The sequence below is a fragment of the Oryctolagus cuniculus genome, chromosome 8, assembly GCF_051225735.1.
Source record: "Oryctolagus cuniculus isolate XC-2025 breed Fujian yellow rabbit chromosome 8, ASM5122573v1, whole genome shotgun sequence".
NCBI lineage: Eukaryota > Metazoa > Chordata > Mammalia > Lagomorpha > Leporidae > Oryctolagus > Oryctolagus cuniculus.
The window spans coordinates 25,414,744-25,439,494 of NC_142874.1; the positions used below are offsets into that span (position 1 = coordinate 25,414,744).

General features: G+C 47.6%; 3 pseudogenes across 2 annotated transcripts in view; 2 read left to right on the forward strand and 1 right to left on the reverse strand.

Moving 5' to 3' along the window:
* The window catches only part of LOC149124936 (carboxypeptidase E-like), a 29,810-nt pseudogene extending 16,304 nt beyond the window's left edge, over positions 1 to 13,506 (forward strand). Inside the window, exons 6-9 of the transcript XR_016211750.1 lie at positions 266 to 405; positions 7,896 to 7,995; positions 11,428 to 11,545; positions 13,347 to 13,506. The product of XR_016211750.1 is annotated as a carboxypeptidase E-like (transcript). The remainder of the gene's footprint in view (positions 1 to 265; positions 406 to 7,895; positions 7,996 to 11,427; positions 11,546 to 13,346) is intronic.
* Positions 2,188 to 6,349, reverse strand: LOC149124937 (suppressor APC domain-containing protein 2 pseudogene; annotated as a pseudogene). Its single transcript, XR_016211751.1, has one exon. The product of XR_016211751.1 is annotated as a suppressor APC domain-containing protein 2 pseudogene (transcript).
* Positions 13,507 to 20,616: 7,110 nt separating the features above from the next.
* LOC149124938 (interferon-stimulated 20 kDa exonuclease-like 2 pseudogene) lies at positions 20,617 to 22,468 on the forward strand (annotated as a pseudogene).
* Positions 22,469 to 24,751: the final 2,283 nt, after the last annotated feature.

The following is a 24,751-nucleotide window of genomic DNA, read 5'->3' on the forward strand; positions in this document are numbered from 1 at the left end:
GTGGGTAACACCTGCCTTAGCACCCTGCCTCAGCAATGCATTAAGCTAAATGATCGCTTAAGAACCTAGGAGAGATGGTGCTTTAAGGGTAGTGACTGTCTTTTCTAAGTGTGTTTTTCAATACTGATGGTAGGAAGTTTCCTACAAACTTCCGCAAATGCACCAGTTGGTGTATCTTTTGCTTGGCCCTCAAGGTGGCAGAGTGGCCTGTGTAGAGTTTTAATCACCATGAGAGTATTTGATTTTCCATTTGGTGCTTTGGCAGGGATGCAGGACTTCAATTACCTCAGCAGCAACTGTTTCGAGATCACGGTGGAGCTCAGCTGTGAGAAGTTCCCACCCGAGGAGACCCTGAAGAGCTACTGGAAGGATAATAAGAACTCCCTCATCAGCTACCTTGAGCAGGTAAATGCAGTCCTCAGCATGCAATGGGAGATTCAGGAGCATTTACACTGGTGTACAACAGTCTCCCAAGAGGTGTTCAGTCCGAGGCATCCATCTGCCCCAGAATGAGGCTGTCTTATTTGGAAGACAGGTGCTGGCCATGGGTTAATTAGGCTTTCACTTGTCATAGCTTTTGTGCTTCATGACTATTCACTGAGAATGTCTACACAGGAGAGTTGTGGAGAAGTGAGGTAGAACCTTGTTTTCATCTGTATTATTCGAAACGAGCAATCCCGGACTCTCACCTTCCCTGAGCCCCTTCGGTGTGTGGCATCCCAGGAGGCCAGGGGCTGAGTAGGGAAAGTGAGGCCCACAGAGTGCACTTAACTCTTGAGCTCATGCAAGTGTAGCAGCAAGACTGCGGGTGAGTTTGTTCTTGACCGTATGTCCTGCATCCCTTGCTTGTCTCAGCCTAGCTCAGCTGCGTCATGGGTAATCACGATCATGGCAGCTTACACTGGCTGGGCACTTACTGTTTCCCAGTCATTATCCTAAATGACTGGCATGTAACAATAGTGGCACTTTGTCCTCATGACAACCCTATGAGGGAAGTTACATCAGTACTACCACTACCACCACCTCCACCACCACTACCACCACCACCATCACCTTCCTCAGTGTGTGAATTAAAGATGAAGAATCAGCTACACAGGGAGGTTACACAGGGAGGTCCTTCAGTCGGAATTTGAATCCAGAATCACTGTGCTCTATGCCTCTTATGACATAACTGGGACAGTCACCAGAGAGTCACTGATGCAGCCCTTCTGGTGAGATCCATGTAGAATCGCAGAGGTTCTCATCCTCTGCCAGCACTTCACTGCTTAAGACCGGGACAGCCCCTCGCTGCCTCACTCCCTGTACAGGATGTGACATTGGTATTGGGCAGGGGCAGTGGAAGGACGTAGACGCCATTCCTTGCCTGAGTGCCTAGACAGTATTTGAATTCCGTTCTGAATGTGGTCATTTACACCCAAAGTCCAGTAGAGTGATGTCAACATCCATGACAGCAGAAACACACATTTATTAAGCTAATCTGATATGAACAAAGGCTGTTAATATTTAGTCACTTACATATACACATGTGTTTGTATAAACATATATATATATAACCAATTCATTTTTCAAAAATCAAAGTCAGCTTAGCAACTCTTCTACACGTGTCAAACATCCGTACAGCCCTACTAACAAGGACTATCATGGACTAGAGCCACTGGAATGGACCCGATTACAGAATGCCCATTCCACAGGATTTTTTTTAAAGCTTTTATTTATTTATTTGAGAGGTGGAGTTACAGACAGTGAGAGGGAGAAACAGAGGGAGAGGTCTTCCATCCATTGGTTCACTCTACAAATGGCCGCAATGACTGGAGCTTTGCTGATCCGAAGCCAGGAGCCAGCTGCTTCTTCCTGGTCTCCCACATGGGTGCAGGGGCCCAAGGACTTGGACCATCTTCTGCTGCTTTCCCAGGCCACAGCAGAGAGCTGGATTGGAAGAGGAGCAGCCGGGACTCGAACCGGCGCCCAAATGGGTTGCCAGCGCTGCAGGTAGAGGATTAACCTACTATGCCATGGCGCTGGCCCCATTCCACAGGATTTTTTCAGTCAGGGGATTCCTGTTGCAAATTAGCATAAAAATATGTTTGAACCACAAAAGCTAAGGATAAGTAGCCATGTTCCAAACCCAAGATCAGGTTTGGTGGGAACCCTATAGGTCTTCTTTGAAGACAGCTGTGTTTAGATGGATTTTCTTTTTTTTTTTTTTTTTTTTTTTTTTTTTTCACATTGAAGTCTCTTTATTCCTTTAGGTGTATAGAATGGGGTTACTATCCATCCTGTGTCCGCACCCACAAAGCCTCCCACTGCCCTTGGCCAGGCGGTTCCTCCGGGCTCTGAGCTCCGCTGCCTGCCTTGGAGCGGGGCCTGCACAGAGCTGGGGGCGGGGGCTCAGGTCCCTCTAAAGCAGGGTGGTCCGCCCAGCCCTGCCCGTCCAACCACAGCAGGGAGTCTCAGCCGGCAACTTTGTTACAACACCCAGGCGCCTGGGCAGGGGGAGGGCACCCCACACACAGCCCGGACTCTCCCCAGCAGGGCGGGGCCTGTGTGCTTCTCCCCTGGGGACCAGGTTTCGGCCCGCAGCTCTGTGTGGGAGGGGCAGCCGGGGGTGCCTGCCCAGGTGGGCGGAGGCGAGCAGCACACGCACAGCCCCCAGCCGTGGCCTGACCTGTCAGGGCCGGGGTCTGCCCTGAGTGGGGCACAGGTCTTTGAGAAGGGGGGGCACCGGGTCACAAGGCAGAGGCCGATCTGGGGGCGCTCGTGGGGCTGGGGTCCTGGGGGCCCCGGCCGCAGGCACTGTGTAGGGACACCTTGCCCTTGGCCTTGGTGTGATTTGGGTCTGACCCTGGGCACCCGGCAGCTGAGCGGGAAGCCAGGTCTGTGGGGCCACCATGGGCAGGAGGGAGCCGGCGCCACACCTGCCAGGGCCTAGCCTCCGAGGCGGGGGGTTCCAGGGGTGGTCCCCACACCACGGAGCTCTGGGGTGACCTTGACTGGCCATGGGCAGTGGGACAGGAGTGACGGTGGCGGGGGGCCCTGCCCAGCTGCTTCCTGTCCTCTCTCTGTGCACAGCCGGGTGGGGGGACTCTGCCCAGGACCCTCCAGTGGTGGGGTCCTTCGGTGGTGACCACAGGTAGCCGGCGGCAGCGTCCTGCCCAGGGGGGACGAAAAGTGGAGCTGATTCCTTCTCCACCTCTGCCAGGCAGGGACCCAGACCCCACCCCTGAGCCCCTCCTAGCTCTCCATCTGCTCCCATCAGCGCCTTCCCTTGAGGGAAGTAGCCCTGGACCCAAAGGGACACGGCGGGCTCTCCGGCTCTCGGAGGCCACTCCACCCTGGCTGCCACAAGGGGGCGCCAGGGGCACGAGCAGCGCTCACGCCGCGCCCTCTGCTGGCCACTGTCCGAAGTGCAGCCGGAGTGACCAGGGCCTTTCTCTGCGGATGCAGCAGCCCAGGGTCAGGGGAGGGAGAGCACCGGTCCTCGTAAACGTGGGGGCAGGGCTGCCTGGTAGCCGGTACTGCGAGGGGACCGCACTGTCCGCCGACCGGGCATGGCAGCCCCACCCAAGCCAGCTCCAAGTCCGCGTCCTGGCCTGGCCGCTAGATGAAGGTGGAGTCCAGAGGCCCCGCGTCCTGCTGGCTGAGCGCGCGGGCCTCAAACAGCTGCTTGATGAGCGCGGACTTCTCCTGCTCCAACTGCGTGATGCGCTCGCTCTTGTCGGTCACCTCCTGCGTGAGCAGCCGGTTCTGCTCCTTCAGCATGAGAATGGTCTGTTGCTGCCGGCCAGGGGCCGGGGGCGAGGTGGACGCCAGGGCTGGGCACTGCGGCCCCAGGGAGGACGTGGGCGGAGCCCTGCCCGCACAGGCCTCGGCCAGCAGCTCCCCCAGGCACCGGGCCACCTCCTGCACCTTGGGCAGCAGCTGCCCCAGGGGGCGGGGCCCCCCTGCAGCCCCAAAGTCCAGGCTGCAGTCCACGCCGTTGGTGATGGTGTGCCTCCGACGCTCCCCTCGGGCACGGGGTCCCCGCCGGCTGTCCCCTGTGCCCGCCTGGGGGGCCCTGCAGGCCGCTGCACCGGCGTCTGCGCTCCTGCTCCGCTCCAGCGCCGCGCCCTGGGGCCGCTCCGGCTCCGCGGGGCAGGGCGCCGCCTCCGCCGGGCCGCACGGCCGCTCGGGGCTCCGCGGGCCCTGGGGCAGGGGCCTCCTCTCCAGCACGGTGCGCGGCTCGTCGGCCGGAGCGAAAGCCAGACGCTGCGGCGGCGGCGGCGGCGGCGGCCGGGCCGGGGCGCGCGCGGGGCCCCGCGGGCCGCCGTCAGCGCTCAGCAGCGAGGCGCGCAGGCCGGCCACGAAGCGCTCGAAGGTCAGGTAGCCGCTGGCCGGGTCCACCTGGCGCAGGCCCTCGAGGACGCCTCGGGGCAGCTCGCGCGCGTCGGCGCCCTGCCAGCGGGACTCGATCTCCCGCAGATGCACGCAGCCGCGCCGCCGGTCGTCCAGGATGTCGAAGAGCGTGCGCAGGCTCTGCAGGAAGGCGCGCGGCAGCCCCTCGGTGCTCGGCCCGGGCGCGGGCGCGGGTGCCGGCGCGGCGGGAGGCTCGCGGCCCCGCTCGGCCGTCGCGGCCCCGGCCATGGGCGCGGGCTCCTTCCCCGCGCGCGCTGCCCGACCGACGGCGGGGCCGGCCCGGCGCGCGCGGCCTAGATGGATTTTCTAAGATCAAGTTTAACTGAGGCCAGCGCCACAGCTCACTAGGCTAATCCTCTGCCTGCGGCGCCGGCACACCAGGTTCTAGTCCCAGTCGGGGCACCGGATTCTGTCCCGGTTGCTCCTGTTCCAGTCCAGCTCTCTGCTATGGCCTGGGAAGGCAGTGGAGGATGGCCCAAGTGCTTGGGCCCTGCACCCGCATGGGAGACCAGGAGGAAGCACCTGGTTCCTGGCTTCGGATCCGTGCAGTGCACCAGCCATAGTGGCCATTTGGGGGGTGAACCAACGGAAGGAAGGAAGGAAGACCTTTCTCTGTCTCTCTCTCACTCTAACTCTGCCTGTCAAAAAAAAAAAAAAAAAAAAAAGAAAGAAAGAAAAGAAATCAGCTGAAAAGAGGGATGAAGTTATGTACTCTTTTGGAAGTCACTTGGACAGAGGTTTGCTCTGTGATGCACATGACCTGCCCTGACACGGTGCTGGTGTTAGGGGTGCGAGCTGTGTAGCAGCAGATACAGTGGTCTTTTGTAATGAACAGGCTCATACAGCTGACACCATAAACACTACGTTTAGGGAATCCGAAGCTGATGAAAGATCAGGGAAGACTGCCAGGAGCTCTGCCTTGATGTGTTCTTGACAGTGGTGGTGACTACTGATTGAACACCTGGGCCTAAAATCTAGGCCGGGACCAGTTTGCACTTCATGGAAAGTAGGTGATTAGTGGCGCTAACTCTGGTTGGTTGGGAAGGAATCTCCTGCAGGGTTTTAAAGGAATGTTTGCAAGAATTGAGACCTGTGAAGCTAATTAGGTAAATGGTGTGCTGAGAAGTAGTGTCTCCCACTCAACAGCTTTGGAAAGGTCTATTACGAAGATTCTCAGGGGATCTTGCAGGACTGGTTCATGGGTACCTGTATCAGAATCATCTGAGTCCTTAAAAATGAATTTCTTGTCTCATGTGGAGTCACACTCTTTCAAAAACTCTTCTTTTTTTTAATGTTTATTTATTTGAAAGGCGGAATTAGAGAGAGAGAGAAAGAGCGAGAGAGCGAGAGAGAGAGAGAGAGAGAGACGCAGATACTCTATTCACTGGTTTACTCCCCAAATGTCTGCAACAGCTGGAGCTGGGCCAATCCAAAGCCAGGAGCTTCGTCCAGGTCTCCCATATGGGTGGCAGGGACCCTGGGGCTTGGGCCATCTTCCACTGCTTTCCCAGGTGCATGAGCAGGGAGCTGGATTGGAAGTGGAGCAGCCAGGACTCAAACCAGGACCCATATGGGATACTGGCACCACAGGCTGTGGCTTTACCTGCTATGCCACAGCACTGGCCCCTCAAAAACTCTTTGGGTGATACCTAAGTACATAAGAGGTTAAAAGCTACTGATACAAATAGTCCCAGCAACAATGGAGAATCTCTTGGATGCCTTTTAAACTGTGGTTGAAATGGAAACGCCCTAGAATCTGGGTAGAGATGATTAGAGGGGCAGGGGTCATGAACAGCCTCTCCAAGTTGTGAGTGAAACTTGAACTTCTGTGATTTCCTTTGCAAAAGCCATGCAGTGATAGTGTTTTCCAACCTGAATTCATGTGGGGTTCTGACAGCCCATAACCCTTCTGTTGGTATTTATTACTGCAGTGGAATCATTTAAACAGAAAAGTTGGCATATCAGAAAAAAGAATAAAGAAAAAATAAAATTGAAAGGATAAAAGAGAGAAAAATGCTGCCCACAATTGGCATAGTAGAGGGAGATGCTTTCAAAAAATATTTATTCATTTATTTTAAAGGAAGAGCATTGGAGAGAGTGATAGCGAGAGAGCGAGAGGGAGAGAAGGAGAGAGAGAGAGCGAGAGCGAGAGGAATGGCTGCAGCTGCCAGGCCTGGGCAAGGCTGAAGCTGGGAGCCTGAACTCCCTATGACTGGCAGAGGCCCAGGCACTTGGGCCACCCTGTGCTGCCTTTCCAGAGCACTAACAGGCAGCCAGGTCTGAACAGAACAGCGTGGACCTAGAAGAGCACTCCAACACGGGATGCCGGTGCCACAGGCAGCAACTTAGCCAGCGGCCCCTGATACTTACCTACTTACCAGGGTGTTGATTTGTACACTGTAGTAAGTCCTGTGACTTTACAAATATGAAAAACTTTATTTATTTATTCTAATCCAGAAAGTACTTCCAGGTCTTTAAGGTCTTTCTTTGACTCAGAACAAGATACAAATTTTCAGGAAGCTACTTGTCATTTCCTTTTGGTCATGCTTTGATTTTTTTTTTGCAACTTTTATTTAATAAATATAAGTTTCCAAAGTACAACTTTTGGATTATAGCAGCTTCCCTCCATAACCTCCCTCCCACCTGCAACCATCCCATCTCCCACTGCCTCTCCCATCCCATTCTTCATCATGATTCATTTTCTTCTTCTTCTTCTTTTTTTTTTTTTTTTTGACAGGCAGAGTGGACAGTGAGAGAGAGAGAGACAGAGAGAAAGGTCTTCCTTTTTCCTTTGGATCACCCCCAAAATGGCCACTACAGCCGTTGCGCTGCGCTGATCCGAAGCCAGGAGCCAGGTGCTTCCTCCTGGTCTCCCATGCGGGTGCAGGGCCCAAGCACTTGAGCCATCCTCCACTGCCTTCCCGGGCCACAGCAGAGAGCTGGCCTGGAAGAGGAGCAACCAGGACAGAATCTGGTGCCCCAACCGGGACTAGAACCCGGGGTGCTGGTGCTGCAGGTGGAGGATTAGCCAAGTGAGCTGTGGCACTGGCCAAGATTCACTTTCAATTATCTTTATATATAGAAGATCAACTTAGTATATACTAAGTAAAGATTTCAACAGACTGCACCCACACAGATACACAAAGTATAAAGTACCATTTGAGTAGTAGTTTTACTGTTAATTCGCATAGTACAACCCATTAAGGACAGAGATCCTCCATGGGGATTAGGTGCACAGTGACTCCTGTTGTTGATTTAACAATTGACACTCTTATTTATGACATCAATCTTCATCTGAGTCCCTTGTAACTGACTAGTGAGATGGCATTGGTACATGCCACCTTGATGGGATTGCATTGGAATCCCCTGGCATGTTTCTCATGCTTTGATTCTTTAACACTCAGGATCGACAGTATTTCGCTAGAAAATAAGGAATGCTTGGCATGGAACATTTGGAAGGCCACTTATTACAGGAATGTTTTGTTTGTTCTTGACTTTGATAGATACACCGAGGAGTTAAAGGATTTGTCCAAGATCTTCAAGGTAACCCGATTGCCAATGCAACCATCTCCGTGGAAGGAATAGATCACGATGTTACATCTGGTGAGTGCCTGCTCTGACCTGGAGCCCAAGGTACAAAAAAGCCTAATTCTCATTATTGTAATTACAATCTTACACTCCTGGCCTCCTTGTCTCTTTCCACTGTCTCTCCCTTACTTTTGACCTAGGCCCATTGCATTTGTGGGAACAGGTCAGGCACAGTGAAACGCAGGGTGGCTGCTGTGCCTGGAAGTCGGGGTGCAGCAGGTGGTGCCCTTTCTTCAGCTGTGTCTCCCCAGAGCTGCCCAGGAAAGCAAGGGGAAACAAAGCTGGCGGGAGTTAGCATACTAGTGCCTTTCCTAGTCTCTGCAATGAGCTGTGAAGGAAACTAGAAGGGTAGGGTAGAAGGTAACTGCTGGCGTAGAGTGTGTCTGGAATTTGCGTTCATTTCTTCACTTACTCCGTATCATAAATGCAGAGTTATTCAAGGTGAAACTGGAGGCTGTAGGATTCAAGTGGGATGTTATTTATTTCTTGGTTTAAAGCCCCACTTCCAGTTTCCCAGTTTGGGAAAAATGTTCTATTTTCCTGGCACTTCTCTGCACTCCTGCTATTAAACTCCTGTCAAGTTCATTTTAGGTTAACTGTCATCTGCTGGGATCATTGCGACATTTTTTTAAGTCATAAGGTTTTTATAATTTTTCTAGGTCTTACGCGTAATTAACCTTAATTTCCCAAACTGGTGTATATATCACTATTTCTTAATCTTCACATTCACTGCTTGGATTTGTTTTTTAAATCTATAACATCTGTCCTCTTAAATGCCATTTACTCACACGCCCGGCAGTATTTATCAACACCCCACTGAGGGCAGCATGCCTCCAGAATCTGGGCCAAGATATGGTCCTCTTACCTCTTAGCAGGGGTAGAACTCCGGCTTGGGGCCCTCTGGCTCCAGGACACCTCTTCTATCTGTGAACCATTGGCTGCCATACAAATATTACTTTCTCTTCACTCCATCATATGAAAAGTTTAGGAAACTCTGACGTAGGGAATCAAAGGGAATGAAATCTGAGGACTGGACTCTTGGATACTCCCGGTTTTCCTGGTTTTGTGTTTTTTTTGTTTTTTTGTTTGTTTGTTTGTTTTGTTTTTTTTTAGATTGATTTATTTATTTGACAGAGTTACCCAGAGAGAGGAGAGAGAGAGGTCTTCCATCCGATGGTTCACTCCCCAATTGATTGGCCACAATGGCCGGAGCAGCGCCCATCCGAAGTCAGGAGCATGGAGCTTCTCCCAGGTCTCCCATGTGGGTGCAGGGGCCCAAGGACTTAGGCCATCTTCTACTGCTTTCCCAGGCCATAGTAGAGAGCAGGATTGGAAGTGGAGCAGCCGGGTCTCCAACCGGCACCCATATGGGGTGCTGGAGCTTTAGGCCAGGGTGTTAACCTGCTGTGCCACAGTGCCGGCCCCTCCAGCTTTTCAAAGTCAAGGTGATGAGGAAGAAAGAACAAACAATGGCCTCCAAAGCAGAAGGAAAACAATATGCATTGTCCTGGAAGCCTGGGGGTGTTTCATGAAGGAGGGAGTGATAAGGAATGCCAGCAAGAGCAGCCTTGTGAATGCATCGCTGGAGTTAGCCACGTCATTAGGGGCACAAGTACCATGCATTTTATTCCAGGTTCTTGCTTGCCTAGAGATAGGAATTCAAAGCAGAGACATAAACACGGTACACATGTGAGAGATTTATTTAAGGGAGAGGGTGAATATACATTCATGCCAGAGTGTGGGGGACCCTACATGGAGAAATGCCCATCAGGAGTGGGCCAGAGGGTTGCCTATGAGGAGAGACGGGAAGGAGGCCAGAGGGCAACCCATGAACATGGCCAAGGGCAAAAGAAGGGTGTCTCCACATGTATCTGTTTTACGGGGAAGTGCCCTAATAGAATATACAAGTGAGGTGGAGTTTGGTGTGTATGAGGCTTCCTGGGAGTTCCATACCTCCTCCACCTGGAGCTTAACTTCCATGTGCCCATTATGGCATCTCCTCCTTCCTGGTCTCAGATGAGACACTGGAGCTTCATGGGAAAGTGAGCATACTGGATTGACAGGTAAGGGAGAGGAGTTACAATGCCTATGTGGAAATATTCTGGCTCAACTCTTCCTGACACCCTGCCCAGTTGCCCTATACCGGTGTGGATAGCTGTGACAAGATCTGTTTCCTGTGGAGTGCATAAGCAGAACCTGATTGGAGAAGTCCAGGAGAGAGTAGGAGGAGAATCATCAGTAACAGAGAACGCGGACAGATCTTTCCAGAACTTTGGTTATCAACAAGATACAGGAGGCACTGTCTGAAAGGAGATGTGGGGGTCTAGAGACAGACGGGAAGATGTGGTGATGGGGGCTTCACCTGCCCTGGTTCGATCTGTTTTCACCGTGAGATAAGATGGGAAGTATGCCCTGAGAGAGCGGGTGAGGAGGATGTGTGGCCCGACTCAGGAGAAGGAGGAAGTGTGGCTTGTCCTGGAGGACCTCCTGCAGAGAGTGTAGCTCCTACCACAGCCTCAGCACCACCCTGCAGAGGCAGAAGGCCCCTGTCTCGGGCCCACCCAGAGCCAGTGCAGCGGATTGTGCATTTTGTCAGGTTTTCCAGGAGGCTGGTATCCACCTAAGTTTGAGAAGCCTTGATGTAGGAAAACAGGAGATTGGAAGAACTCAGGAGACCCACCTGCTCTGAAATCTTTAGAAATCAGAATTTCTAACTAGATTCTCGGGAGTTGTGGGGATGCCGCCCTTGGGCTGCACTCTGCAAACCCCTGACCTGGACCTGCACCATCAGGTCTTCACCTAGCATGAATCAAAACGTGCTGCCAGGTGCTCTGACCTCCCCGCTCAGGACTTGATAGATGTCTTTTTTTTTTTTTTAAGATTTATTTATTTGAGAGGCAGAGTTATAGAGAGTGAGAGAGAGAGAGAGAGGGAGGGGTCGGGTCTTCCATCTGCTGATTTACCAGCTAGGCTGATCCGAAGATAGGAGCTTCTTCCAGGTCTCCTTCGTGGGTGCAGGGCCCAAGCACTTGGGCCATCTTCCACTGCTTTCCCAGGCCACAGCAGAGCTGGATCGGAAGTGGAGCAGCCGGGACTAGAACTGGTGCCCACATGGGATGCTGGCACTGCAGCCTGATGCTTACCTACTGCACCATAGTGTCAGCCCCACTGTAGACGTCTTTTTACCTGTATTTCTCCTGGTGTGATCAGAAGAGCCATGCTCTTAGATGTCTGCTAGATAACAGTAATGTCTGTAAAGCAACTGTAAGAAATGAGCATATTGGGAGAGCGTCTTTACCTTTTCAAGAGAACTTCTTCAAATTCCCTGTATATTTATTTTAAAAATAGGGATTGGAGTCTAACCAAGCAATGGTAGGTATTTCTTAGATGGCATAACTATGCGATCCACATGTGTGCCTTGTGATTTGATATTTTGTTTTCCTACAGCAAAAGATGGTGATTACTGGAGATTGCTTGTACCTGGAAACTATAAACTTATGGCCTCAGCTCCTAGCTATCTGGCAATAACGAAAAGGTAGCAGTTCCTTATAGCCCTGCTGTTGGGGTGAGTAAACTTAAGAACTTAGCATGGCAATAATAGCGAACCTAGTAAAAACTAAAAACTAACCATTGCCAGGCATATTTGAGTGACTTACATTTAATATTCATAATAAACCTATGAGGTGGGTAGTATTAGCCCCATTTAATAGATGAGAACACTGAAGCCTAACAATATTAGATGATCTGCCCCAAATCTCATTGAATGATTTACCACCAGTGTTACCATTTCTCAGTTTCTTAAAGATACATGAAAAATTACAATTTTATTTGCTAACCTGAATTTCAGTCTACATGGAATTTTGTTCCTTTCTGTCTTTATTTCCGGTGCATAGCACAATGCTTCACTCACCAAATATTTTAAAAAAAATGATGCCAACTAGATGATTTGGGGCTTTAACTAAACATTTGTTAAGCATACACCATGAGCAAGGCCCCTATGCTAAGTACTATTGAAACGTATATTTTATTCAAGCAGATACCATTAATTTTGCTAGAAAGGAGATGGTGATGAGACCACAGTATTTCCAATTTAAAGGCTTACCTGAAATAACTGTATTGTGTTTTATTTGTGCACCCAAAGTTTGGAGTATAAAAGTTTGTTTTCGGCAAACAAAATATATCGAGTGTTTAACTTATGCTTTGGTTTTGGTTGTGTGTGCGTGTGTATTAGGTTGTGTATACATTAAAATAAGGAGGCAAATTTTCAAAAAGTGCAAAAAATAGCCCCAGGAACAGTCTGTAAAGGTTCAACCATTTTGATCCTTAACTTTTCTGGCTGTCTTGGTTCCGGGATGTGTAATCACATTCCAAAATAACCAGGGGTGCAGGTGGCCACATTCAGAACTCTTGGTTTCATGTGGAGTGGGGCCTGAGGGTTGGGGCTGAGTGCTGCGGATTTTGAATAGGCTCTGTGCAGGAGGCCGCCTAGACCTGACGAAGCTCCCACATGACAAGGGCAGTGGTTTGGAGATATGTGTTTTCATTCAGTTTTTCAACAAACTCAAGATTTTGGAAGGTAGAATTTGATGGCTGGGGACAACAGCACATAGAACTGTATTCTCCCATATGTCTCCATCTAGTAAGAGAAAGTCCAAGCTGGCAGGAAAAGCTCATTCAATAGATAAAGGCAGAATATTAACTCCAAGTGACACCTTTTTATGAGGGGAAGAGACTGGGGCAGGAGATTTTCTTGAACTATACCTGCCTTTGTTTTTTTTTGTTTTTGTTTTTTTTTTTGTTTTGTTTTTTTTTTTTTTTTTTTTGATAGGCAGAGTGGACAGTGAGAGAGAGAGACAGAGAGAAAGGTCTTCCTTTTTGCCATTGGTTTACCCTCCAATGGCCACGATGGCCAGCGCACCGCGCTGATCTGACGGCAGGAGCCAGTTGCTTCTCCTGGTCTCCCCTGTGGGTGCAGGGCCCAAGGACTTGGGCCATCCTCCACTGCACTCCCTGGCCACAGCAGAGAGCTGGCCTGGAAGAGGGGCAACCAGGACAGAATCTGGCGTCCCAACCGGGACTAGAACTTGGTGTGCCAGCGCCACAGGTGGAGGATTAGCCTAGTGAGCCACAGCACCAGCCCTAAATCTGCCTTTAAAGTGATAAGAGCAAAGCACATTTCAAACATAATGACTTTTGATTTTTCTCCCTGAGAATATCTCTTGTTTATTACAAGAGATTTTTTTGAGGATCTACTTTAATTTAGGTGACTGAGTTGAGATTGTTATTTAAGCACTGAAACTGTTCATTTTTATGTCTATTTTTAAAAGCAATTTGATAAAAATAAGTTCTTGATTTTTCTCCCTTAGGTTGATTTTGAACTGGAGTCATTTCCAGAAAGGAAAGAAGAGGAGAAGCAAGAGTTGATGGAATGGTGGAAAATGATGTCAGAAACTTAAAATTTTTAGAAAGGCTTCTAATTAGCTGCTTTTAATCTGTCTGTATAATGTAGTATGATGTAATGTGAACATTTTATTTTAGGTTTTGTGCAGTTATTTAATATTGATTTTTGATCATTTAAATATTAAGCAAAATACATAAATAGACTTTTAGGCAAAAATATAAGAACTTTATTTCACTCTCTTATAGCATTTGTTTTCCTACATCTGCGGAAAGGACTGTAGAAAAGATTTATGTCATCTAGTCATCTTAGACAAACACAGTATTCCAGGTGTTATTTACAATACAGGACTTTTTGAGTAATTTTAGCTTTTAAAAATTAGTAGACTTATTTTAATGTATCTGGTGAGCCTGTCACATAATGAATGCCATTGAAAAGATCAATGGACGTTGCTTGGAGTTGTGAACACCCTATCACAAGACTTCAGTAGCTCAACAGAAATTATTATTTGTCTATTGTGCTGACTAGCTACATAAGCATGACCTTGTTAATGCATTTTTGATGGAAAAATACATACATGTTTACCAAGAGATTTTATGAAAGGAATAGAGACCGACTTCTTGCTTGTACACATAGGGGCACTATTATATCATTCAGCCTGTTAACATTACGTAAGAATTTAGCATTTTCTTTTGGTTGTAGATTGACTCAAAATTGCATTCTGAATGAATAAAGGTTACAAAAAATCTTCCTGGTGTGTATTTTGATTCTTCATTGTTTTTGGTTTAGAGCTGAGTTCTTATAATGAAAAAAATATATTCCCTTAATAGTGACTTCTTATTTGCTCATCTGCATTTTAAAATGTGTGGACTTCTATATGCCAAGCAAGGTGTTGGCATTGTGTATATTATTATGCTGGACAAAAGGTTCTGATTCCATGGATCTTATGGGCTAGCTGTGGATACAAACTTTAAACACACACAAAAATTAATACGTAATTAATGCATTCTGGTGAGTAAATCAATGGGAAAGAATAGAGTGTGGAGAGTAAGAATAATAGACAAAATTAAATTCCACTGGGTACGGGAGTGAGGCCTTTTATGCACATAAGCCCAGAGTTAAAATATGAGTAGATGGGAGCCTGCAGAGTGACTGAGTGTGTGTGTGTATGTGCGTGTGTGTGTGTGTATGCTGGTGGTAGTATGATTGCTCAATGTCGCAGGTACACATTTTTGTTAGGATAGTGCTAAATGTTGTAGCAGTGAATCTTCAGATACGCAAAGGATCTTCCAAAAGTTCATGGAAAATAGATAATATGATAAAATTATGCATGGATTTCCATTTTTTGTACCAAAATAAGCTTGTCTTTTAATTCTATTTTTCCATGAACTTTAAAAAAAAAAGACTGTTATATGTTAGCTTAGAACATAGTATATTTCTTGGTCCAGGGACCTGTACTGGGAAGAAGATAGATAAGGTGCCTTTTTACCACACAGTTGGGGACACATCCTGAATCTACCATCTTTTTTTTCTTTCAGAAAAATTTTTTTAATAAATATAAATTTCAAAAATACAACCTTGGATTATAGTGGTTTTTCCCCCCATAACCTCCCTCCCATCCACAACCCATCCCATCTCCCACTGCGTCTCCCATCCCATCCTTCTTGAAGAATCTACCATCTTCTGCATGTGCCCACCAGGACTGCATCAGTGGTCATCTCTATTGCTCCCAGCGGAAGAGAGGAAAGAGTGTGGTGAAGCATGGAGGGGATGTTTCACTGGCCAGGCCTGGGAGAGGGATAGATTACTCCTGCTCATGTCACATGCCTGTGATTACATTCCTCAGCCACAATAGCTGCAAAGGAGTCTGGGAAATATAGTCCAACAGTACATATAGGTGGGGGAGGAGAATGTGGACTTTGATGAACCTCCAGCAGTCTGCTGGCTAGAAAGATCAGCAAGTGCGAAGGAATCAGAGCAAAAAAGAATGTTTCTGGGGGACTAAGGACAGAATGAATGGATCAGGGAGATGTGAGATATGGGAATTAAAACCTGGGAGATGCACAGGAAAATATCATGCAGACCTCATAGACCAGATGTGAAGATTGAGGATTGAGTTCTTAGAATTACTGAGTATCTATAAGCTAGAAAGGGACATGATGTAACTTAGGTTCTAAGGAGTATTCTCATTGCTGTGGAGAGAGTAGAAGCAAGAACACAGAGCAGATAAGAAGCTATTACAGGAGTCCAAGAGAGAGGTGACTTGGATCAGGTGGTGGCAGTAGTGATAAGAAGAGAGTTTATATGTGAATATTTCACAGGTAGAGTTGACAGGTCTTGATAATGGATTGGATGTGGTGACAAGGGAGAGGCAGCTGTCGGAGATAATACTGTGTTTCCAACTTCAGCAAGTGGGTCTGTAGTCTATGGCTCACTGGAGAAGAAGCAGATTGGGAAAGGTGAGAAAATAGTAATTTCAGTCTAGGAAATGTTAAGTTGGAGGGCCTATGCTTGAGAATATGCAAATGGAGGTGTGTGGTTGGATCTTCCATGTGGGATGCTTGAAAAAGGGGGCTGGGATGGAGGTGGAAAGTCAGGTGAAATAAACATGCAGATGTTTCCTTTTAAATCAATCATCCAAACTGTGGCCCTTTAAAGAATGAAATGGACATAGCTGATTATGGGAGGGCATTAGGTATAATCTAGCATTTTGGGGGCAAAGTTTGGTACAATGGTCATCTTTAAGACCACAGGAATATACAAATTCCCCTAGGAGGAACTCAGAGCGAGAAGAAAAACAGGATCTGGATTGAACTCCAAGGAACTTCAAAGTTTGCTCCTTGTAGTTCTATATAAAACAGGATATATTAGGTTGTGCTATAATGAGAAGCAACCCCAAACCTCAGTGGTTTAACTTAATCATTTGTTCCCTATGAGAAGTCTGTAACATCCATGCAACTCTCCAGGAAACTTGTTCTGCACATAGTGACCCAGCGATAGGCTGTCAGCCTTGTCACCCGGACAGCTAACCCAAGGTTCTCTCAATCTCATTCTGGTCACACAGAGATAACTGAAGTCACTGCTGCCCATAGCAGAAGTGCCCATGGGCAGAATTAGTCACACAGCCCTGTTTAACCACATTTGTTGGGCAACCGTATTGCTGCCATAGTCCTCTCTCCTGGTCGCTAACAAGACTTTGCTCTCGGTTTTCCAAACATAGGGTTCACTCCACAAGGGGCAACTTAACGTCACATCAAACCATGGTTTTGAGTTTCAATTTTGGGATTTCTGAGTGATCCCACACTAGTGTCTATATCAGCTCTGAATGTGCCTACTCCTGCTCCAGACACTTAGGAACTAAAGAGAGAGAGAGAACAGTCAATGTGTCTATCAAACACAATGTTCACTTGAAGTGGTGAAGAATGACCGGTACAAGCACTCATCAGTATGCAGCAACTCTGAAATCTTGCCAAGTAGATATTTTATAAGCCTCCTGTTTGGGGGATGGAAAATGTTCCTGATCTCAGAATTGAGTCTACACTCTGTGAACAGCTTCCTTCTCTTACTGGTTTTCATGGTCTGACTTTGCACTTTTCTTTAAAAAATTTTTTATTTATTTGGGAGGGATGGTGAGAGAGAGAGAGAGAGAGAAGAGGGAGAGAGAAAATATCTCCCATCTATTTGTTCATTTCCCAACTGCCCACAACAGTTGGGGCCAGGCTATGTAAAAGTCTGGAGCTGGGAGCCCAATCTGGGTCTCCTGTCAGTGGCAGGGACATAGCTACTTGAGCTGCTTCCCAATTGCACATTAGCAAGATGCTGGAACTAGAAGCTGAGCTTTCAGCTGGATTCAAACCCGGGCACTCCAACGTGGGATGCAGGCACCCTAAGCAGTATCTTCAGTTCAGCGTGACTTTGCCCTCTTCCTCATTCATTCAGGACCTAGGTTGATCCTAGGTTGATGAAGGTCCCACTCTGCATAGCTGTACCATCTAGAAAGTGGGACTTCCCGATCCACTGAGGAAAAGACTAGAACCAAGAGCAGAATTGGCATTGCCTTAGTCTCACATGCCAGCATTGCTCCTATTTCCTTTGCCAGGACTAGTCACATGACCTTGCCTAACTGAACAGAAAGCAAGGAAGGTGAGGGAGCACACACAACGTGCCTCTCTGCCAATGAGCCATACAGACCAGCTGAATTACCCATACAGCTGTTGGAAGGAAGGTATTAATTCCCTGCAGTCTTGCTCTTGAAACCATTTGGTGAGCTATATGGCCTTGTGTTCTTACAGTGTACCAATTTTGTCTAATGGGGAGTGCAGGTTAAGTGCTCTTGGGAGGGAAGCTCCTTTTCCCTGGGTTCGTGTCTGTGTAGAAGGACCTCTCCTAGAATAAGACTCTTGGCCTCTAGTCCAACTCCTCTCTCATTCCTCCCTGTAGAGAAGTCAGTCACCTAATCATGAGGAGAACATGGTGCCTTAATTGGGTAGAACAAGTCTATCAGAAAACTGTAAACTTCCCCTTCCCCTCCCTAGAGCCAGCTCCAAACTCTCTTAGGTGCTGGCATAAGCTTTTGGGTGCCTGGGGACAAAAGTGGTAGTTGACTGGCACAGAGTACTAATGGAATCTTGGTCCTCAGATCTAATATCACTTTCTCGAAATAGATTATCAAGAATACAGTTGACAGCTTAACTTGTCTTTACTTTTCTACTGGTTCTGAACTCAAGAACAGGAGAAATGGAAGCTGAATCTATACCTTCCTTAAGAGATATAATTCATTAATATTTTAGATGTGGCCTTTGCAAAAGCACCTGTCTTACTGGAATACTGTCTTTCTCTTAAGACAGTTCAAGATGATGCTTACGTTTTTTTGGAAATGACATCAAATTGTTGATTCGTGTAAATTTAGCATAGATGAAAACTCTGATTTAGACTTTTGGTTTAGAACTGAAGGTTAGAGCAAGCAAGGACTTGGGCAATATGTAACTTGAGGATTAAACAAATCTGAATTGTGAAAAAGAGGGTCAAATTTATTTTATTTTCTTTTATTTAGGATTTCTTTATTTGAAAGGCAGAGTTAGAGAGAGAGGAAGAGAGAAAGAGAAAGAGAGAGAGAGAGAGAGAGAGAGAGAAATCTTCCAGCTGCTGGTTCACTCCACAATGTCCACAATGGTTGGAGCTGGGCTGTTCCAAAGTCAGGAGCCACGACCTTCATCTGGGTCTCCCTCGTAGTGCAGGGGCCCAAGCACTTAGGCAATCTTCTGCTCATTTTCCATTTGCATTAGCAGAGAGCTAGATTCATTTTAATTCATATTTTTATGTCCAATTCTTCACATAAACAGAGATAGAGTATTTGCAGAAAGGGAACTATGAGCTTTGAAATTCATATTTTATTTATATACTCAACCTCTGAAATCTTTCCATGATTTGGTGTTGTGGGAGGCTAAAAACCTATCATTCACTCCAACATATTACTCAACTTCTCTTTTTCAAAATTCTCACGAGGATTGTCTTCTGTGGTTAGGACTGGATGACATTTCAAATTTTTGCCTGAAAAATGTCAGGATACAATATGCCCAGATTTTTTTGTGCTTTACCTTATAAATAAACTACATCCTGACTTTGCTATTCTTAAACATCATCTAACATACTTACAAATGCTGTGATTCCTTACCCCTTATTTCTTTCTACTATACAGTGATAATTGAATCCACTTATCATGACTTGAGTTTCTACGATAGATTATAATGATAGTTTTATGTGATTAATTTAAATCATTGCAAAATTCCTGAGAATGAGTCTTTTCAAAGACAGGACTAAGATTTCTCTTTGCTGGGGTAGGAGCCATGCCTGTGGACCAAGCTGAAAATTGTATATGGTCTATAAGAGAAATCAGGGCAAGTGTTTGGCCTAGTGGTGAAGACGCCATTTGGGTTGCAGATATTTCATAAGGAGTACCTGGCTTTGAGTTCCAGCACTGCTAATGTGCACCCTGAAAAGCAGCAGGGATGGTTCAAGGCCTTGTGTCCCTGCTACCCACGTGGGAGACCCAGATTAGGTCCTGACTCTTGGTTTCAGCCTGGCCCAGTCCCAGCTGTTGTGGGCATCTGGAAGGTGGAATAGTACATGGAAGCTCTTTGTCTCTATGTGTAAAAATAAAAAAAAGACAAGAGAAGAAACATCACCTTGATGAAACTTACTGGAACACCTCATGATGCCAGGGGGCCCAAGGCAGTAACTTTGCAGAGTGCTGTACTTTCTCCTACTTCTTTTTTTATTGGACAGGTAGAGTTACAGACAGTGAGAAAGGTCTTCCTTCTGCTGGTTCACTCCCCAAGTGGCTGCAACAGCTGGAGCTGCGCCGATCCGAAGCCAGGAGCCAGGAGCTTCCTCCTGGTCTCCCATGCGGGTGCAGGGACCCAAGCACTTGGGTCATCCTCCACTGCTTTCCCAGGCCATAGCAAAGAGCTGGACTGGAAGAGGAGAAGGCGGGACTAGAACTGGCACCCATAGGGGATGCCGACACTGCAGGCGGAGGATTAACCAAGAGAGCCACGGCGCCAGCCCCCTACTTCTTTTAATCTAAAGCTGTCTTAGTTCTTTGAGGATGTTCTCTTACCTTTTCTTTTCTCCCTCCTTTTCTTTTGAAGATTTATTCAGCAAATACAAAACGCTCACCCCATGTTTTCCCCCAGGAAGGTGGCCTGTGGTCCTCCCCATCATTGCTGTCATCACTGTCACTATCACCCTTACCTTTACTGAGAAGTGTCTTGTGCTACCCTCTGTGCCTGACACTTGAAATGCAGTATTTTGAAACTACAGTTACAATATCTTAAAGTTAGTAGTGCTGGAGCCAGTGCTGCGGCATAGTGGGTAAGCGGCCACCTGCAGTGCCAGCATCCCATATGGGCACCAGTTCAATCCCCACTGCTCCACATCTGACCCCACTCTCTGCTATGGCCTGGGAAAGCAGTAGAAGATGGCCCAAGTCCTTGGGCCCCTGCACCCATGTGGAAGACCTGGAAGAAGCTCCTGGCTCCTGGCTGTGAATTGGGGAGTGAACCAGCAGATGGAAGACCTCTCCCTCTCTCTGCCTCTTCTCTCTCTGTGTAACTCTGACTTTCAAATAAGTAATAAATCTTTTCTTTAAAAAAAAGAAGTGCTACAGTCTTCCTATGTAACAGATGAAGAAAGATATTCAGAATTTAATTAAACTGCTCACTTCACACAGCTACTAAATGGCAGAGCGAGAGTAAAATTCATGTCTGCCTGCCCTTGTGCCAATCCTGGCTCCACTGTACCTCACGTCTTTCGTATGACCTAGAAAGAACTGTAGTCTTAATTAAATATACCCTGTTTTTATATATATATATATATATTTTAAATTTTTATTTATTTATTTACTTTTTTGATAGGCAGAGTGGACAGTGAGAGAGAGAGAGACAGAGAGAAAGGTCTTCCTTTGCCGTTGGTTCACCCTCCAATGGCCACGGCGGCCGGCGCACCGCGCTGGTCCGATGGCAGGAGCCAGGTTTTGACTTCCAATATGTGGGTTGCTATACTTTGGGCTTTGGAGTAGTATTTATTACTTATTCTGAAGGAAGGCCATTTAAAGATAATTTAAGAACCCTTTTCAAATCAATTCAACAAAATTTTTTGAATAGTTTAAGATTTATTTATTTATTCGAAAGGAAGAGATACAGAGAGGCAGAAAGAGAGAGAGGTCTTCCACCCGCTGGTTCACTCCCCAAATGGCTGCAATGGCTGGAGCCGCACTGGTCCGAAACCAGGAGCCAGGAGCCTCCTTTGGGTCTCCCGCGCCGGGCGCTTCTGTTCCTAGCGGGGCCGGTCTAGGAGAGCCTCATCCGTAACTCCGCAGTGGGAGTCAGCCGGGATGGAGTGCCCCATCCCGTCACCCATGAGCCGCTCCTCCCAGCTCCGCTCCTACCATCTGCTGTCCTCGCTTCTGCATTGCTGCTGACTCCGGGCTTTGCGGAACGGCCTCCAAAGGAAACACCAAGCACCGATGTTTTGTCAAGAAGCGGCGGCTCTTGGAACGGACAGGCTTTCTGGAAGGAAGAGAACAGCCCCCTTCGCCAGGCTCCTCCTAAGTTGCACTCGGACTCTCCGGAGACACGGGAGGCTCCTGCAGTGGATGGCGCTGGGAATACCCTTTCCCTCTCAAGAAAGGAGACAGGGGCCTATAGCACTGGGTCAGAGCAGTCCCTGGAGAAGAAAGCTGCGTGTCTGTGTCCTGGCTGCCCCCCGCCCCTCCCCAGAAGACCTGTGCTGTCGCTGGAGGGAGTTCCAGAGTGCCTTTCCGAAGATTAAGAGCCGCCCCACTGGCTCCCGGAAGAATGCCGCCCAGAGCCCACGAAGGCTCACTCAGAGAACAAGTTCTCCCGGAAGTTGCAGAGGAAGATGGTGGCAGTTGACTGTGAGATGGTGGGCACAGGACCCAAGGGGCCCGGCAGTTCCTTGTCTCCATGGAGCATTGTCAGCATCGTAGTGTTGTGGTACCCAGAAACAGCTATGCCCTTCAAGACTGCTCAGAGGCAGATCTTGAAGCTACCCACTGGGAAGATGTGGTGAGGTGTGCCATCCCCAATGACTTCAAAGCCCTCCAGGACTTTCAGCCCTAACCCGGGACATCTCCCATATCCCCTGCCCGCCTCAACTGGAAAGCCAACTTCCCAGAGAAAGCCACCATGTCTCTGAGGCAGCTCACCCAGAAGCTGCTGCACTGGGACACACAGGTCGGGAACAGCCGACATTCCCCTGTGGAAGATGTTCAGGCCACCATGGAGCTTTACAAGTTGGTGGAAGTCGAGTGGGAGCAGCAGCTGGCCCAGAATCCCCCAAAATACTAGCAGTGGTGGGAACATTGGTGATGTGAGCAGGCAGAGGAAGCCCCCAGGCAGAGCCAGGGCAGTGGGCTACGGATGGACGCTCCACCAGCTCTGCACCGTTGGAAGCTAGATTTTTTTGGGAAGAGAAAGGCGCCACCCTAGACTTAATATCCATTGAAACTTCACCTGAAAAAAAAGAAGAAGAAGAAGAACCTCAGGTGAGATAACGCTGGTAAATGTTATGAAAAACCAGGTATCAGAAGAGGGGTGGTGTAATACTGAGTCTCTGTTAGGTCAAAATGAGCCCAGGCACTTGCAGGTGACTTGAGCTTGCTGGTGGTATTTAGTGGAGCGTGGTGACAAAGAGATAAGGCAATCCTAGACTTCATGATAATAATTTTAGTATCAACTATAGTAGTATTCCTTAAAAATTATTTTTAAATGATTATGTTTTTCTATTGATGCTGCTTAATCAGCAACTGCTGAATATATATTTTATTGTTATTAAGAGGCAGAGAGACAAAGAGATCTCTTATCTCTTAGCTCTCTTCCCAAATGACCGGGTTAAAACTATAAGCCAGGAACTCAACCCAGGTCTCCCATGAGAATAGCAGGAACCCGATTACTTGAGCTGTCATCGCTGCCTCCCAGGCATGCACTAACGTGAGCTAGAGATGAGCATTGATCTCAAGTTCTTCCATGTGGAAATCGGCACCCAAATCAGCACCTTAGCCTCTAGACCAAACACTACCCAGTCAACCACGGAATATTAAGGTCAGAATGATAATGTGAAAAAAGAGAGAGAAAAGCATAGTGGGCTTATGTCGCTTCCCCTCTTCATGGAGGAACGACACTAAACCCTGCCTAGGCTTCATATCCAAGTCACAGCACCATTATGTCGCTCCCCCTCTTCGTGGAGGAGCGACACTGAATCCTGCGCTGTTCTTTTGTCTGCTTGGCCCTCCCCGGGTTTGCTGCTGGTTCTTCCCGGGTTGGCTACTGTCCCTTCCACCTCCGTGGAAGGGCGGTTCCCCCTGCCACTTTCCCCACTTCCATGGGGGAGCAGCACACTGCCGGCCAGCTCTCTCGGGGGCTGCACAGGTGTTCCTTCAGATAGATGTTCCTCTTAGATGTTCCTGGTGCATGTTGTCTCTCTCCTCCTTTATAGTCCTCTTCCACCAATCCCAACTCTGCTACCCACACGCCGAGTACGCTGCTCTCCTCCAATCAGGAGCAGGTCCTGCTGCTTATTGGTTGAACTGGAGGCAGTTGTGTAGAAGCTGTTTCCTCCTCTCCTAGCGCCATATTGTGGGAGAGCAGATGCATAGAATAAGTCTTAATTCCAGTAACAGTCTAGTCCGAGTTGCTCCCCACAGGCTTATACCTCAAGACTTGTGAGAGTAGTGTCTACCTTGCATTGTTAAAATCTGCCTGGATCGGTTGGTGCTTCTGAAGGGTTATCACCTAAGCATCCATGTGGAGACGACAGTGACACAAAGTGGAAGGACTCTGCCCAGACATTCTGGGTAACTAGGATAAATGTCTACCTTTAGATAAGAGGGTAACTCAAACAGTTCATGGAAAATGGAGTTAAAAGATAAGGTCATTTTGTCCAGAAATTGAGATACAAGCCTAGTTTTGTCGTAACTCAAATTTTCCATGAACTTGAAGATCCTTTGTATGCACGGTTAGAAAGCTTACTGGGAAATCAACATGATGGAACACTCATTACTCTTCCTTTTTCATTTTAGAAACAGAGTTTACCTGCTATAATTGCTACAAAACTGGGAGCAATGTGGTCATTTTCTCATTTATTTTCTATGTAATTTTTCAGAATTAAACCATTATTAGCTCTGTGATGCAAACTGATCAAGCTGAAATCCTATTCATGGACTTAAGAAAGAAAACTGGCCTGGTGGATATAATTACTGAATTACTAAGAAATCACTGGCTGATGAGCATAAGACAAAATACAGCACCCCACAGAGTGTGTAAATCAGAACATGAATAGCCAAACCAGTGGCCGAGTTTGTCCTTTTGTGAGTTTGAAAATTATAATAATGCACTCTTCTTATTGTCCTGACTACAGGACTTAAAATTTTCAATGAACCCTCTGGCTAAACTGTTCTTCCCTCTTACAATGACACTAATATTTATTCTAGAAATTACTGAAGATTCAGCTTTGCCACTGCTGAGCCCACTTCTATTCCCTACCCTTACAATGGTGCAGCTGGCAAAAGTCATTTGCCTTCCTCTCCCTTCTGCTCCAGAAATGTCACTGCAGCTTTTCCCCTGGGTTTATTTTAAACTTTCGATTTGAAGAACAGGATGGTGAGAAAACGGCTTTGAGTCTAAGCACGGCTTCATAGATGCGTTTGTGATGGCTTATCTGGCTTCATGAACCACTGCTCTAGGATTTGGGTCTGGGTAGGGAAGATTAAACTGGGAGGTGGTACAGTTTTCTTTGCTTAAATCCTAAAGCATACTCCTTGCACATTGAACACACAGAGGCATTTCAAAGCCA